Source organism: Schistocerca nitens, chromosome 7 (assembly GCF_023898315.1).
Source record: "Schistocerca nitens isolate TAMUIC-IGC-003100 chromosome 7, iqSchNite1.1, whole genome shotgun sequence".
NCBI classification, from domain to species: domain Eukaryota; kingdom Metazoa; phylum Arthropoda; class Insecta; order Orthoptera; family Acrididae; genus Schistocerca; species Schistocerca nitens.
In genome coordinates, this window is record NC_064620.1 from 201976304 (window position 1) to 201990542 (window position 14239).

General features: G+C 46.1%; 1 protein-coding gene across 1 annotated transcript in view; it reads left to right on the forward strand.

Annotated features, from left to right (window-relative positions):
- The window catches only part of LOC126195300 (uncharacterized), a 195970-nt gene that overhangs the window by 109574 nt on the left and 72157 nt on the right, over nucleotides 1-14239 (forward strand). The gene's annotated exons all lie outside the window — the stretch shown is intronic.

Below are 14239 nucleotides of genomic sequence, written 5' to 3' on the forward strand. Positions count from 1 at the left end.
CCTTGGCGTCAAATACATAAGTTATTTCGGCTGCGGCATCTGCCACATATACATGTATTGATATCTTATACTTTTTCATTAACGGCAGAAGAGAAGAAAGGATACCAAACGTCTTGTAATATTGTAGACGTATATACACAGAAGCGCCAAAGAAATTAGTATAGGCATGCGTATTTATATACAGAAATATGTAAACAGGCAGAATACGGCGCTGTGGTCGGCAACGCCTATATAAGGCAACAAGTGTCTGGCGCAGTTGTTAGATCGATTACTGCTGCTACAATGGCAGGTTATCAACATTTAAGCGGGTTCGAACGTGGTGTTATATTCGGCGCACGAGCGCTGAGACACATCTCCGAGGTAGCGATGAAGTAAGGATTTTTCCGTACGACCATTTCACGAGTGTACCGTGAATATCAGAAATCTGGTGAAACATAAAATCTCCGACATTGCTGTGGCCGGAAAAAGATCCTGCAAGAACGGGACCAACGTCGACAGAAGAGAATCTTTCAACGTGACAGAAGTGCAACCCTTCCGAAAATAGCTGCAGATTTCAATGCTGGGCCATAAAGAAGTGTCAGCGTGCGAACCATTCAACGAAACATCATCGATATGGGCTTTCGGAGCCGAAGACCCACTCGTATGTCCTTGATGACTGCACGACACAAAGCTTTACGCCTCGCCTGGGCCCGTCAACACCGACGTTGGACTGTTGATGACTGGAAACGAATCGCCTGGTTGAACGAGTCTCGTTTCAAATTGTTTTGAGCGGACAAACGTGTACGGGTATAGAGAAAACCTCATGAATCGATGGACCCTGAAAGTCAGCAGGGGACTATTCTAGCTGATGGAGCTACTGTAATGGTGTGGGACGTGTATAGTTGGAATGATATGGGACCCCTGACACGTCTAGATACGACTGTGATAGGTGACACATACGTAAGCATCTTGTCTGATCACCTGGATCCATTGTGCATTCCCACGGACTTGGGCAATTCCGGTAGGTCAATGCGACACCCCACACGTCCAGAATTGCTACAGAGTGGCTCCAGGAACACTCTTCTGAGTTTAAATGCTTCAGCTGAACCTCAAACTCTCCAGACGTAAACATTATTGAGCATATCTGAGACGCCTTGCAACGTGCTGTTCAGAAGATATCTCCACCCCCTCGCACTCTTACGGATTTATGGACAGCCTTGCAGGATTCATGGCGTCAATTCAAAATGGTTCAAATGGCTCTGAGCACTATGGGACTTAACATCTAAGGTCATCAGTCCCCTAGAACTTAGAACTACTTAAACCTAACTAACCTAAGGACATCACACACATCCATGCCCGAGGCAGGATTCGAACCTGCGACCGTAGCAGTCACGCGGTTCCGGACTGAAGCGCCCTAACCGCACGGCCACCGCGGCCGGCCGTCAATTCACTCTTCCTACTTCAGACATTAGTCAAGTTCATGCCACGTCGTGTTGCGGCACTTCTGCGTGCTCGCGGGGGCCCTATATAATATTAGAGAGGAGTACCAGTTTCTTTGGCTCTTAAGTGTACCATTCTGTAAAAGGATATCCTCCATTGTCAATATTTTCACAAGGGTACAGGTAATTAGAAAACATACAAAAACACACATAGACTTATAATCATGACAGGGAGACCAATTTAACAGGAAAATGTTGTGGAGGATAATGTAGGCAACAAGTTGTCCAAGACACTTGATCCAATAGATTCATCGTCTTAATGAAAAGATGCAGTATGTCTCTGTCGCTATTCAACTTCTGCTCATGAATATGTGACTTGATAAGATGTGGAGAGAGGCCTTTGCGATTAGTATAAGGAAGTCAATAATATCCGAACGCCTTATTTACGCGGACGATCAAGTTGCGAGGAATAGATGTGTAAAAGATTGTAGTAGAGAGGGTCAAATCAAAAACAAATACATAAGAGCAAAATTAGGTGCGAAATTTATCATCTGGAGATCGAAGGAAATATCACTGAGGACCAAACTACGGAAGTAATGTAAAATATGTGCTCCTTTACGGATGTGAAACATGGAAACTGACAAAACAGTTGCCGGCCGCCCTGGTCTCGCGGTTCTAGGAGCTCATTCCGGAACCGCGCGGCTGCTACGGTCGCAGGTTCGAATCCTGCCTCGGGCGTGGATGTGCGTGATGTCCTTAGGTTAGTTAGGTTTTAGTAGTTCTAAGTTCTAGGGGACTGATGACCACAGATGTTAAGTCCCATAGTGCTCAGAGCCATTTGAACTACACTCCTGGAAATGGAAAAAAGAACACATTGACACCGGTGTGTCAGACCCACCATACTTGCTCCGGACACTGCGAGAGGGCTGTACAAGCAATGATCACACGCACGGCACAGCGGACACACCAGGAACTGCGGTGTTGGCCATCGAATGGCGCTAGCTGCGCAGCATTTGTGCACCGCCGCCGTCAGTGTCAGCCAGTTTGCCGTGGCATACGGAGCTCCATCGCAGTCTTTAACACTGGTAGCATGCCGCGACAGCGTCGACGTGAACCGTATGTGCAGTTGACGGACTTTGAGCGAGGGCGTATAGTGGGCATGCGGGAGGCCGGGTGGACGTACCGCCAAATTGCTCAACACGTGGGGCGTGAGGTTTCCACAGTACATCGATGTTGTCGCCAGTGGTCGGCGGAAGGTGCACGTGCCCGTCGACCTGGGACCGGACCGCAGCGACGCACGGATGCACGCCAAGACCGTAGGATCCTACGCAGTGCCGTAGGGGACCGCACCGCCACTTCCCAGCAAATTAGGGACACTGTTGCTCCTGGGGTATCGGCGAGGACCATTCGCAACCGTCTCCATGAAGCTGGGCTACGGTCCCGCACACCGTTAGGCCGTCTTCCGCTCACGCCCCAACATCGTGCAGCCCGCCTCCAGTGGTGTCGCGACAGGCGTGAATGGAGGGACGAATGGAGACGTGTCGTCTTCAGCGATGAGAGTCGCTTCTGCCTTGGTGCCAATGATGGTCGTATGCGTGTTTGGCGACGTGCAGGTGAGCGCCACAATCAGGACTGCATACGACCGAGGCACACAGGGCCAACACCCGGCATCATGGTGTGGGGAGCGATCTCCTACACTGGCCGTACACCACTGGTGATCGTCGAGGAGACACTGAATAGTGCACGGTACATCCAAACCGTCATCGAACCATCGTTCTACCATTCCTAGACCGGCAAGGGAACTTGCTGTTCCAACAGGACAATGCACGTCCGCATGTATCCCGTGCCACCCAACGTGCTCTAGAAGGTGTAAGTCAACTACCCTGGCCAGCAAGATCTCCGGATCTGTCCCCCATTGAGCATGTTTGTGACTGGATGAAGCGTCGTCTCACGCGGTCTGCACGTCCAGCACGAACACTGGCCCAACTGAGGCGCCAGGTGGAAATGGCATGGCAAGCCGTTCCACAGGACTACATCCAGCATCTCTACGATCGTCTCCATGGGAGAATAGCAGCCTGCATTGCTGCGAAAGGTGGATATACACTGTACTAGTGCCGACATTGTGCATGCTCTGTAGCCTGTGTCTATGTGCCTGTGGTTCTGTCAGTGTGATCATGTGATGTATCTGACCCCAGGAATGTGTCAATAAAGTTTCCCCTTCCTGGGACAATGAATTCACGGTGTTCTTATTTCAATTTCCAGGAGTGTATTTTGAACCACCCAGGAGGTGAAACATGCCATGGGGTTCGATGGTGACGTAGGGAGCCATACCGTGGTATCGGGAAGGTCCCATTACTGCCAAAGATCATGTGACCGCTTTGGCTGATCACGTCCACCCTGTGGTGTCACGTTTGCTCTCCAGCGGTGATGCTATGTTCTTAGAAGACATGGCTCCACTTCACCAGTTCGCATCTTCCAGGACTGGATTCGTGAGCACGAGGATGAATTTTCGTACATACTCTGGCCATCACAATCACCAGATCGCAATATGTAGGGCGCTTGTGGTCTACTTTGGAGAGAAGGGTGCGTGATCGCTGTCCACCCCGATCAGCGATGCCTGAATTTGCCACTATTTTGCAGTAAGAATGATGTAAGAATCTCTTGAGAACCGTAAAGGTGAAACGTCCCCTTACGCAATCTGACTTTCAATAATCGCTACAAGAGAATGGCCCTGACTAAATTAACCTATACGTTTCACAAATCACTTACCTCACAAAAATGTTCGTTACTCGAACTACTCAATACAGTGAGCGCCACTACTGCCAGCTAAATAAAAGATTCAAACTACTGAAGGCACTAACTACTGATAGGCATAGTTAGCAAATGAAAGATTTTGATAGAGAACAAACAATGTATTTATCTTACTAGTGTTCAAACGTCACTATATATATATATATATATATATATATATATATATATATATATATATATATATATATATATATCAGTGCATGATATCCAATATTAAAATTTACTCTTTCTGATGGACACACGTCCAGATCGTCCGCTCTCAAAAATCCGCCATCTCTCTCCCCACATCCACCACTGCTGGCGGCTCACCTCCAACTGCGCAACGCTACGCGCTGTTAACAGGCAACTGCCCAACGCTACAATGGCGAATATTCCAGCAATGCAAACCAGCCACAGACTGCACACAGCACAGTCAGTGATTTTCTTATAGAGTGCTACGTGGCGTTACCAAATAAAAAAACCTAAACAGCCTACTTACATAGCCCCCATGCTCCCCACAAAAAAATTTACGAATTGTTTTGGGCAGTGGCCAATACAGATTTGAAAAAATGTTTCATAATTACAATAACAAAGAAATCAAATCCACACACTTATCGATACAATGTTGGTCAAAAGCTAAAATTTTCTCACAGTCTATAAAGACAATCCTGATCGTTCATCACAGTAAAATTGCAGTGTTTTTCTCAGAGTCTGAGCAGTAAAAGAAAATGCACACGGAAGTTGTGGATTTCCATGCAGTCTTCTAGAAGTAGTGCTGTCCTTCCAACGGAAAGACAGTGCTGTCTCTTGACATGCAGACAGGTAATGGGCCACAACAGAGCAAACCCACAGCAGAGTCAGTCGAAGTTGAAGAATATTGGTAGGTAAGTCATCACAAAGGAGACCCACCATAGTCTTGGTAGAGAGTACGGTATTGGTGGGCCACCAGAGGTGCAGACCCACTGCAGTCCTTGTAGAAATAATGGTATCAGCCTACTTACAAAGGACCTGTATTTATCCATTCGGAGAGGAGTGGAAGCTGTTTTGAATGCCAACGTGTTTCCTGCACCGTGTAGTGTGGTTGTTTTTTTGGTGTTCACAAGTTTTTGTCCAACTCCTGTACGGTAGAATATTAGTATGGCACGAGCAGTGGTGTCATTTTAGTTCCACGTGTGAACGCGACTTTACGTCCGGGACTCTTTTGTTGTTTGTCACGGCGAACACGGCAGCCTCGGTCACCACCGCGCGGACAAATGGGCGACGGGCCGTAGGCTGCCTTGGAGCGCCGGAGCGATTCCGAGTACAGAGGGAGGTAATTGAAGTGAGCGGCAGCAAGAAGGGCGGGTTAGTGTGCCGTCCGCTTGGTATTCCGGCGCACGTTCGCAAAGTGTGTGCGTGTGCGTGCGCATGTAAGTGTGTGTGTGTGTATGTGTGTGTCCGTGTGTGAGCGATGCCGATAAGGGGCAGGCCCCTCCGTATACGGAGCAGACTGCGCTGAGTGACGGGCGTATGACAGCCGGTACCAGTACCAGAAGCACGGGCGATCAGGTCCGTCCTGTAGCGGCGCCGTCGGCGGCCGACCACGGCACACTTGTCCTGCCCACCCGGAGGCGCTCTTTGCTCCCATCTCCCACTGCCCACCTCTTGCTCTCTGCGAGATGTACCTTACTGCCCAGGGGAGGGGATGGGCGGGAGGGGGGGGGGAAGATTTGCAAGTATCTACAGCTACTTTGTAGGGAGCTCATTGTGCTCATGTGGGAGCGATCCAGATGCTCGTAAAACAATAAACTGGTAGCCAAGATCGCAGGAATTCCACATTTACCGGTTTCGACGAAAGTAAAATCGCCATCATCGGATCTAGGGAGGACAGAAAACACTATAAAAGTGGGCTTGGATTCCACTTATACAGGGTGTTACAAAAAGGTACGGCCAAACTTTCAGGAAACATTCCTCACACACAAAGAAATAAATTATGTCATGCGGACATGTGTCCGGAAACGCTTACTTTCCATGTTAGAGCTCATTTTATTACTTCTCTTCAAATCACGTTAATCATGGTATGGAAACACACAGCAACAGAACGTACCAGCGTGACTTCAAACACTTTCTTACAGGAAATGTTCAAAATGTCCACCCTTAGCGAGGATACACGCATCCACCCTTCGTCCCATGGAATCCCTGATCCTTTGATGCAGCCCTGGAGAATGGCGTATTGTATCACAGCCGTCCACAATACGAGCACGAAGAGTCTCCACATTTGGTACCGGGGTTGCGTAGGCAAGATCTTTCAAATGCCCCCATAAATGAAAGTCGAGAGGGTTGAGGTCAGGAGAGCGTAGAGGCCATGGAATTGGTCCGCCTCTACCAATCCATCGGTCACCGAATCTGTTGTTGAGAAGCGTACGAACACTTCGACTGAAATGTGCAGGAGCTTCATCGAGCATGAACCACATGTTGCGTCGTACTTGTAAAGGCACATGTTCTAGCAGCACAGGTAAAGTATCCCGTATGAAATTATGATGACGTGCTCCATTGAGCGTAGGTGGAAGAACATGGGGCCTAATCAAGACATGACCAACAATGCCTGCCCAAACGTTCACAGAAAAACTGTGTCGATGACGTGATTGCACAATTGCGTGCGGATTCTCGTCAGCCCACACATGTTGATTGTGAAAATTTACAATTTGATCATAAGAATCGAGGAAATACAGTACATACTGACGAAACTAAAATGAGCTCTAACATGGAAATTAAGCGTTTCCGGACACATGTCCACATAACATCTTTTCTTTATTTGTGTGAGGAATGTTTCCTGAAAGTTTGGCCGTACCTTTTTGTAATACCCTGTATAACATGTATACATATACCGGGTGATCAAAAACTGAGTATAAATTTGAAAACTCAATAAATCACGTAATAATGTAGATAGAGCGGTAATAATTGACACACATGCTTGGAATGACATGGGGTTTTATTAGAACAAAACAAAAAAAAAGCAAAGTTCACAAAATGTACGACAGATGGCCCTGGACAGCAAAACTGCTACCGTGACGGGTGAGAGGTACGCCGATATGTTACAGAATCGCATCATCCCCAGCCTGGCTGATAAACACCTGCTGGAACGTACCATGTTTATGCAGGATGGCGTTCCACCCCATATTGGTAGACGCGTGAAAGATCACTTGCGCGTGTCGTTTGGTGATGATCGTGTGCTCAGCCGCCATTTTCATGATTAGCCTCCCAGGTCCCCAGACCTCAGACCGTGTGATTATTGGCTTTGGGGTTACCTGAAGTCGCAAGTGTATCGTGATCGACCGACATTTCTAGGGATGCTGAAAGACAACATCCGACGCCAATGCCTCACCATTACTCCGGACAAGCTTTACAGTGCTGTTCACAACATCATTCCTCGACTAAAGCTATTGTTGAGGAATGATGGTGGACATATTGAGCATTTCCTGTAAAGAACATCATCTTTGCTTTGTCTTACTTTGTTATGCTAATTATTGCTATTCTGATCAGATGAAGCGCCATCTGTCGGACATTTTTTGAACTTTTGTATTCTTTTGGTTCTAATAAAACCCCATGTCATTCCAAGCATGTGTGTCAATTTGTACCTCTCTATTTACATTATTCCGTGGTTTCTTAAGTTTTCAAATTTATACTGGCTTTTTGATCATCCGGTAGATTTAGTTACATACCTTAGGACACATACAGGTTACAACATCAAGACAAACAATGGTAATATTAATAGTTGCCTGTAACACGCAGGCCTTACAGAATTGTCGTAAGTAGTACATAGTCGCCCAAGAGAGATGACATTATAAATGTTAAGTGTCTCCATTACATACAAGCGCAAGCTAGGTACTACCGCAAGTCCGACTCTGTTCTTACACTAAAAGCCGCGTCGCGAGATGGCGCTAGCAGAAGAGGCGCCAATGAATGTCTCAGCTCGCGTCGTAACAGGCTCTGCGTGTGTGGTAACACTACGTCATTAGGGCTTGTACATAATTCTAGAGATTACTGTATCACGTAAACGTATACAAAACGTATGAATGCTGCCAACCTACACAACTGCACATCTGCCTGGTCACATATAAGACATATCGAAAAGCAAATGCATAGGACCAGACAGATGTACCGGGTGATCAAAAAGTCAGTATAAATTTGAAAACTGAATAAATCACGGAAAATTCATTTCGAATTTATCAATTTACTTAATGAAGTAAATATAACGCATGATGAATGTTATCTGTTCAACAGGAGTCAGGAGTTGCATCAATAATAACTGAATTATACTTCACATTTTCTCTCTGTTCTAAGACGGCACTCCTAACACGATGGACACAACTAGAAATAAATTCATTTTGAGTATTACTACACATATAATGCACCTGTAAACACTTTCCAGCTTCTTGTCTGTATCTGATCTTGCTAATGAGTTGTGCAAGAACTGGATCATAGTGACTCAAGAGCTTTAACATTCCGAGGAAATTTCCATTACTTGGGTTTCCAGTTTTTTTGGGATTAACCTCTGAACGCCAAGACTCTTTGACCAAGAAATAATGTTACATCAAGTAATCGTCTTAGTATCTGTTCCCCAACTTATGGTTAGTTTTGAATCTGTTTCTCGATTCTTTGGAATTTGGTCCCAAAGTCTTTTAACTGAATCTAAAAGTTTAATCACAAATAACATTCTTTATGAAGATTGCTAAGTTGTTGTTCTGGGAACATGTCATATAATTTTTTCCAAGGTAACTGATAGGAATAACCAGATTTTGAAGAGGAGTATGAATGAACTGTCTCAGTCTGACGAGAAAAAAGACAAGGATAAAAATGCTTGTTGGCACTCATTCCAAAGTATCCGGTCTTGGGGCATACATCATTGTTCGAAATGGTTCAAATGGCTCTGAGCACTATGGGACTTAACATCTGAGGTCATCAGCCCCCTAGAACTTAGAACTACTTAAACCTAACTAACCTAAGGACAGCACACACATCCATGCCCGAGGCAGGGTTCGAACCTGCGACCGTAGCGGTCGCACGGTTCCAGACTGAAGCGCCTAGAACCGCTCGGCCACAAAGGCCGGCCTTCATTGTTCGGAAGTTTACACTAAAGTAGAGACGTAGGAAATGCACAGAAATTAACATCTGCTGGAAAATGTTTTGTATGCTTTTGTGAACCATTTTTTACTGCCTCTTCCATTTCTTTAGTTGTACAGTTTAAAGTTCCAACACTGAAACCGTTTGAGGCACTAGTTGATCGTTCTTGCAAAAAGAAACAAGCAATGGTTCTCTTTTAATCATCGCTTTATTTATAACTAGAGCCTGGATGTTTGTGTTGTGAAAGAGTTTAAAAATCCACATACAAGACTAGAAATGAGTTTAATGAATGACCCAAATCAAAACAAAATTCATTATAAAATGAAGATTATCTTATAATAAATCTTTAAAAATTACTTCTCACATTAATACATCTACATCTACACAGATACTCCGCGAGCCACCGTAAGGTGCGTGGCGGAGAGTGTCCTGTTCCATTACTTGTCATTTGGTTCAAATGGCTCTGAGCACTATGGGACTCAACTTCTGTGGTCATCAGTCCACTAGAACTTAGAACTACTTAAACCTAACTAACCTAAGGACACCACACACACCCATGCCCGAGGCAGGATTCGAACCTGCGACCGTAGCGGTCGCGCGGTTCCGAACTGTAGCGCCTAGAACCGCTCGGCCACCCTCGCCGGCACTTGTCATTTCCCTGGTGTTCCACTGTCTGTACGCCTCCATATGAGCCCTAATTTCTGGTATCTTATCTCAGTGGTCCTTAGGCGCGATGTATGTTGGCGGGAGCAGAATCGTTCGGCAGTCAGCTTCAAATGACAGTTCTCTAAATTTTCTCAATAGTGTTTCCCGAAAAGAACCCCGACTTCTGTCCAGGGATTCGCATTTGAGTACTGAAGGATCTCCGTAAGACGTTTTGTTACGACCTACCGGTAAAAAAACTAGCAGCCCTCCTCTGAATTGCTTCGATGTCTTCCTTCAGTCCGACCTGGTACGGATCCCAGACACTCGAGCAGTACTCAAGAATAGGTCGCAACAGCATCCTAAATGCGGTGTCCTTTAAAGGTGAACCGCTGTTTCTTAAAATTGTCCCAATAAACCGTAGAGTACTCCTTGTAAAACTGAACTGTGATTCCGTTCAGACCTGGTGATTTATTTGTTCTGCAATCTTTAAGGTGCTTCTGTACGCCAGGTATGCTTATTTCTATGTCGTCTGTACGGTAGTCTGTCCGATGGTGAAATGACGGTATGTTTGTACGGTTCTCCTGGGTGAACGATTTCTTGAACGCGAAATTTAAAACTTCCGCTTTCGTTTTGCTTAGCCTTAGACTCGCTTAGCGATTTTACGTACGACCAGTATTTTCTCGGGTGCTCTGCCAGATCTTTTGTTAAGGTGTGACCGTGGTAGTTGTTGTATGCTTACCGGAGTCGCACGAATCTATATTAACCTTCACTTGTCGTCGTTTGTGCGTCCCCTTTTGAATCCAGAGTGCAACAGGCTCTGCTTCCTCAGCATCTTACGAATTTTCTTATTAAACCATGGTGGAACTATTCTGTCTTTTATCCAATTACTAGCCGCGTAACTCTCCAGACCATTATTTACAATCGGCTTAAACTTTGCCCATAATTCTTCTGCAATCATCTTACTGGTACTAAGTGAAACCAATTCACTGTCTAAGCAAGATGTTGATAACTCCTTATCTGCTCTGTCTAGTAGAAACTCTCTCCTAGCCGTCTTGGCTGATTTATTAACTTTCGTAATCACAGTTGCTGTAATGACATCATGATCGCTAATCCCAGTTTATATACTCACATTGTCGATAAAGTCCGGCCTATTTGTAGCTACAAAGGTCTAAGGTATTTCCAGTGCGTGTGGGCTGCCGAGCTAGCTGCTCAAGACGATTTTCAGGAAAAGTGTCCAAAAGTATTTGGCATGACTGTTTGCACCCGCCGCATGAATCCACAGACATCCCAGTCTACGATCGGCAGGTTAAAGTCGCTAGTATTGCATGATCTGAGTATTTACGTCCTATAGACCGTAGACTTTCTTCGAATGACTTTAGAACTGCCACAGCGGAATCGGGTGGCCGGTAAGAACATCCAAGAGTTAACTTAGTTTCACCTACACCTGCTATAAGCGAGCCGACAACTTCACTGTCACACTCAACTTCTACCTCATTACAGACAATATTTCAGTCAACTGCAATGAGAACTCCTCTTCCTACGGCCTCTAATCTGTCTTTCCGATATACGTTCCAAAACTCTCTAAATATCTCAGAGCTTTCCGCATCGGGTTTCAGCCTTAAGTAAACTTAAAATGAAGGCAGTAAGGGCCTTCAGTAATGTTTTTAATTCACCTTAGTCTGAGGTGAATTATATTTGTTGGAATAACAATCGCAAACGGTCATGATCGGGACAATGTGTTCTGTCAGACATTTTCCCAGTTCCAGTAGGTCATGAATGACTGAAAGCTGTCAGGGTGGTGGCTAATGGATGGTCATGATTAGCCTTTACTGTTCACACGAATTTCTTCTGGAGACACCAAAGCATTTAGTAACCTTGCTTTTCGTGTTCAGTCTCGCAGCCTTCTTGTTGAGGAAAACATGTGCGAGCCTTTTAAAGGACTGTATCTTTACCTTTTGAAAATTTAGTAATCCTAGAGTAATTTCATTCCATTAAGGAATTTTTCAGCAGAAATGTGTTGTGCATATGGATACTGGGGCATGGGAAGCAACTTTCAAAATGAATCATTTTTACAAGGGCTGGCTCACAAGATCCGACAGTAGTGAGTCAAACTGCCTATTGGCTTCTGTCTCGGGTTCTTCGGCCGACGTTCATCTAATGATTTTTCTGACGTTTCGCCAGCACGAGTGGCTGGCATTGTCAAAGCTTCACCCTCCATTGCCGGTGGTGAACTGGAGCCGAGCTCGCGGGCGCAGGCTATATGTACCTGGCGCGCCAACGTCCGAGGGCTTCTCCGCGGTCATTTCCGGTGCGGTTCTCCTCTTGCTACCTGCGACGGTCGTTCGCTGCAGTACGGGAAGCCAGGATCCGTTGACCTTAAGGCTCTCCTCTTTCTTGTTCAAACTGTTCGCGTGTTTTTGTATTTCTACAGCTTCTCTGAACAAGCGCGTGTGATAGTGCTTCTCTACAGCCAGAACTTCCGTGTCGGCGAATTTTATTACATGGTCGGTCTCATTCAGTGCGTGCTCTGCCACGGCCGATTTCTCCACCTGCCCCAACCTGCAATGTCGCTTATGCTCTTTGATCCTGGTGTTAATGGATCGTCCAGTCATTCCGACATAAACTTTTCCGCATGTGCATGGTATGCGGTATATTCCCGACATTGCAAGTGGGTCTCTCTTCTCCTTCGCCGATCTAAGACACTCTTTGATCTTCCTTGTCGGTTTGGAAATCGTCTTTACGCCATGTTTGCGCAATATACGGCCGATTCTGTCCGTCACTCTGGGAATGTATGGCAGAAAGGCCGTACTCGACAATTCTTTTTCCGGTTCCTTACTTCGCCGAGGTTTGGGCTCTGTTACACTTCTAATATAATTTGTGGAGTAACCATTGCTCCTCAGGACAGTTTCCAGGTGTTGCATTTCTCGTTTGAGGTGTTGCGGCTCACATATTCGTCCTGCTCTCGTTACGAGCGTACTAATCATGCCTCTTTTCTGGCTCGGGTGGTGGTTTGACAGTTTGTGCAGGTATCGGTCCGTGTGAGTCGGTTTTCGATACACGCTGTGTCCCAGATCTTCGCCGTCCCTTGTGACCAGAACATCTACAGGGTGTTTCAAAAATGACCGGTATATTTGAAACGGCAATAAAACCTAAACGAGCAGCGATAGAAATACACCGTTTGTTGCAATAAGCTTGGGACAACAGTACATTTTCAGGCGGTCAAACTTTCGAAATTACAGTAGTTACAATTTTCAACAACAGATGGCGCTGCAAGTGATGTGAAAGATATAGAAGACAATGCAGTCTGTGGGTGCGCCATTCTGTACGTCGTCTTTCTGCTGTAAGCGTGTGCTGTTCGTCGCAACGTGCAAGTGTGCTGTAGACAACATGGTTTATTCCTTAGAACAGAGGATTTTTCTGGTGTTGGAATTCCACCGCCTAGAACACAGTGTTGTTGCAACAAGACGAAGTTTTCAACGGAGGTTTAATGTAACCAAAGGACCGAAAAGCGATACAATAAAGGATCTGTTTGAAAAATTTCAACGGACTGGGAACGTGACGGATGAACGTGCTGGAAAGGTAGGGCGACCGCGTATGGCAACCACAGAGGGCAACGCGCAGCTAGTGCAGCAGGTGATCCAACAGCGGCCTCGGGTTACCGTTCGCCGTGTTGCAGCTGCGGTCCAAATGACGCCAACGTCCACGTATCGGCTCATGCGCCAGAGTTTACACCTCTATCCATACAAAATTCAAACGCGGCAACCCCTCAGCGCCGCTACCATTGCTGCACGAGAGACATTCGCTAACGATATAGTGCACAGGATTGATGACGGCGATATGCATGTGGGCAGCATTTGGTTTACTGACGAAGCTTATTTTTACCTGGACGGCTTCGTCAATAAACAGAACTGGCGCATATGGGGAACCGAAAAGCCCCATGTTGCAGTCCCATCGTCCCTGCATCCTCAAAAAGTACAGGTCTGGGCCGCCATTTCTTCCAAAGGTATCATTGGCCCATTTTTCAGATCCGAAACGATTACTGCATCACGCTAACTGGACATTCTTCGTGAATTTGTGGCGGTACAAACTGCCTTAGACGACACTGCGAACACCTCGTGGTTTATGCAAGATGGTGCCCGGCCACATCGCACGGCCGACGTCTTTAATTTCCTGAATGAATATTTCGATGATCGTGTGATTGCTTTGGGCTATCCGAAACATACAGGAGGCGGCGTGGATTGGCCTCCCTAATTGCCAGACATGAACCCCTGTGACGTCTTTCT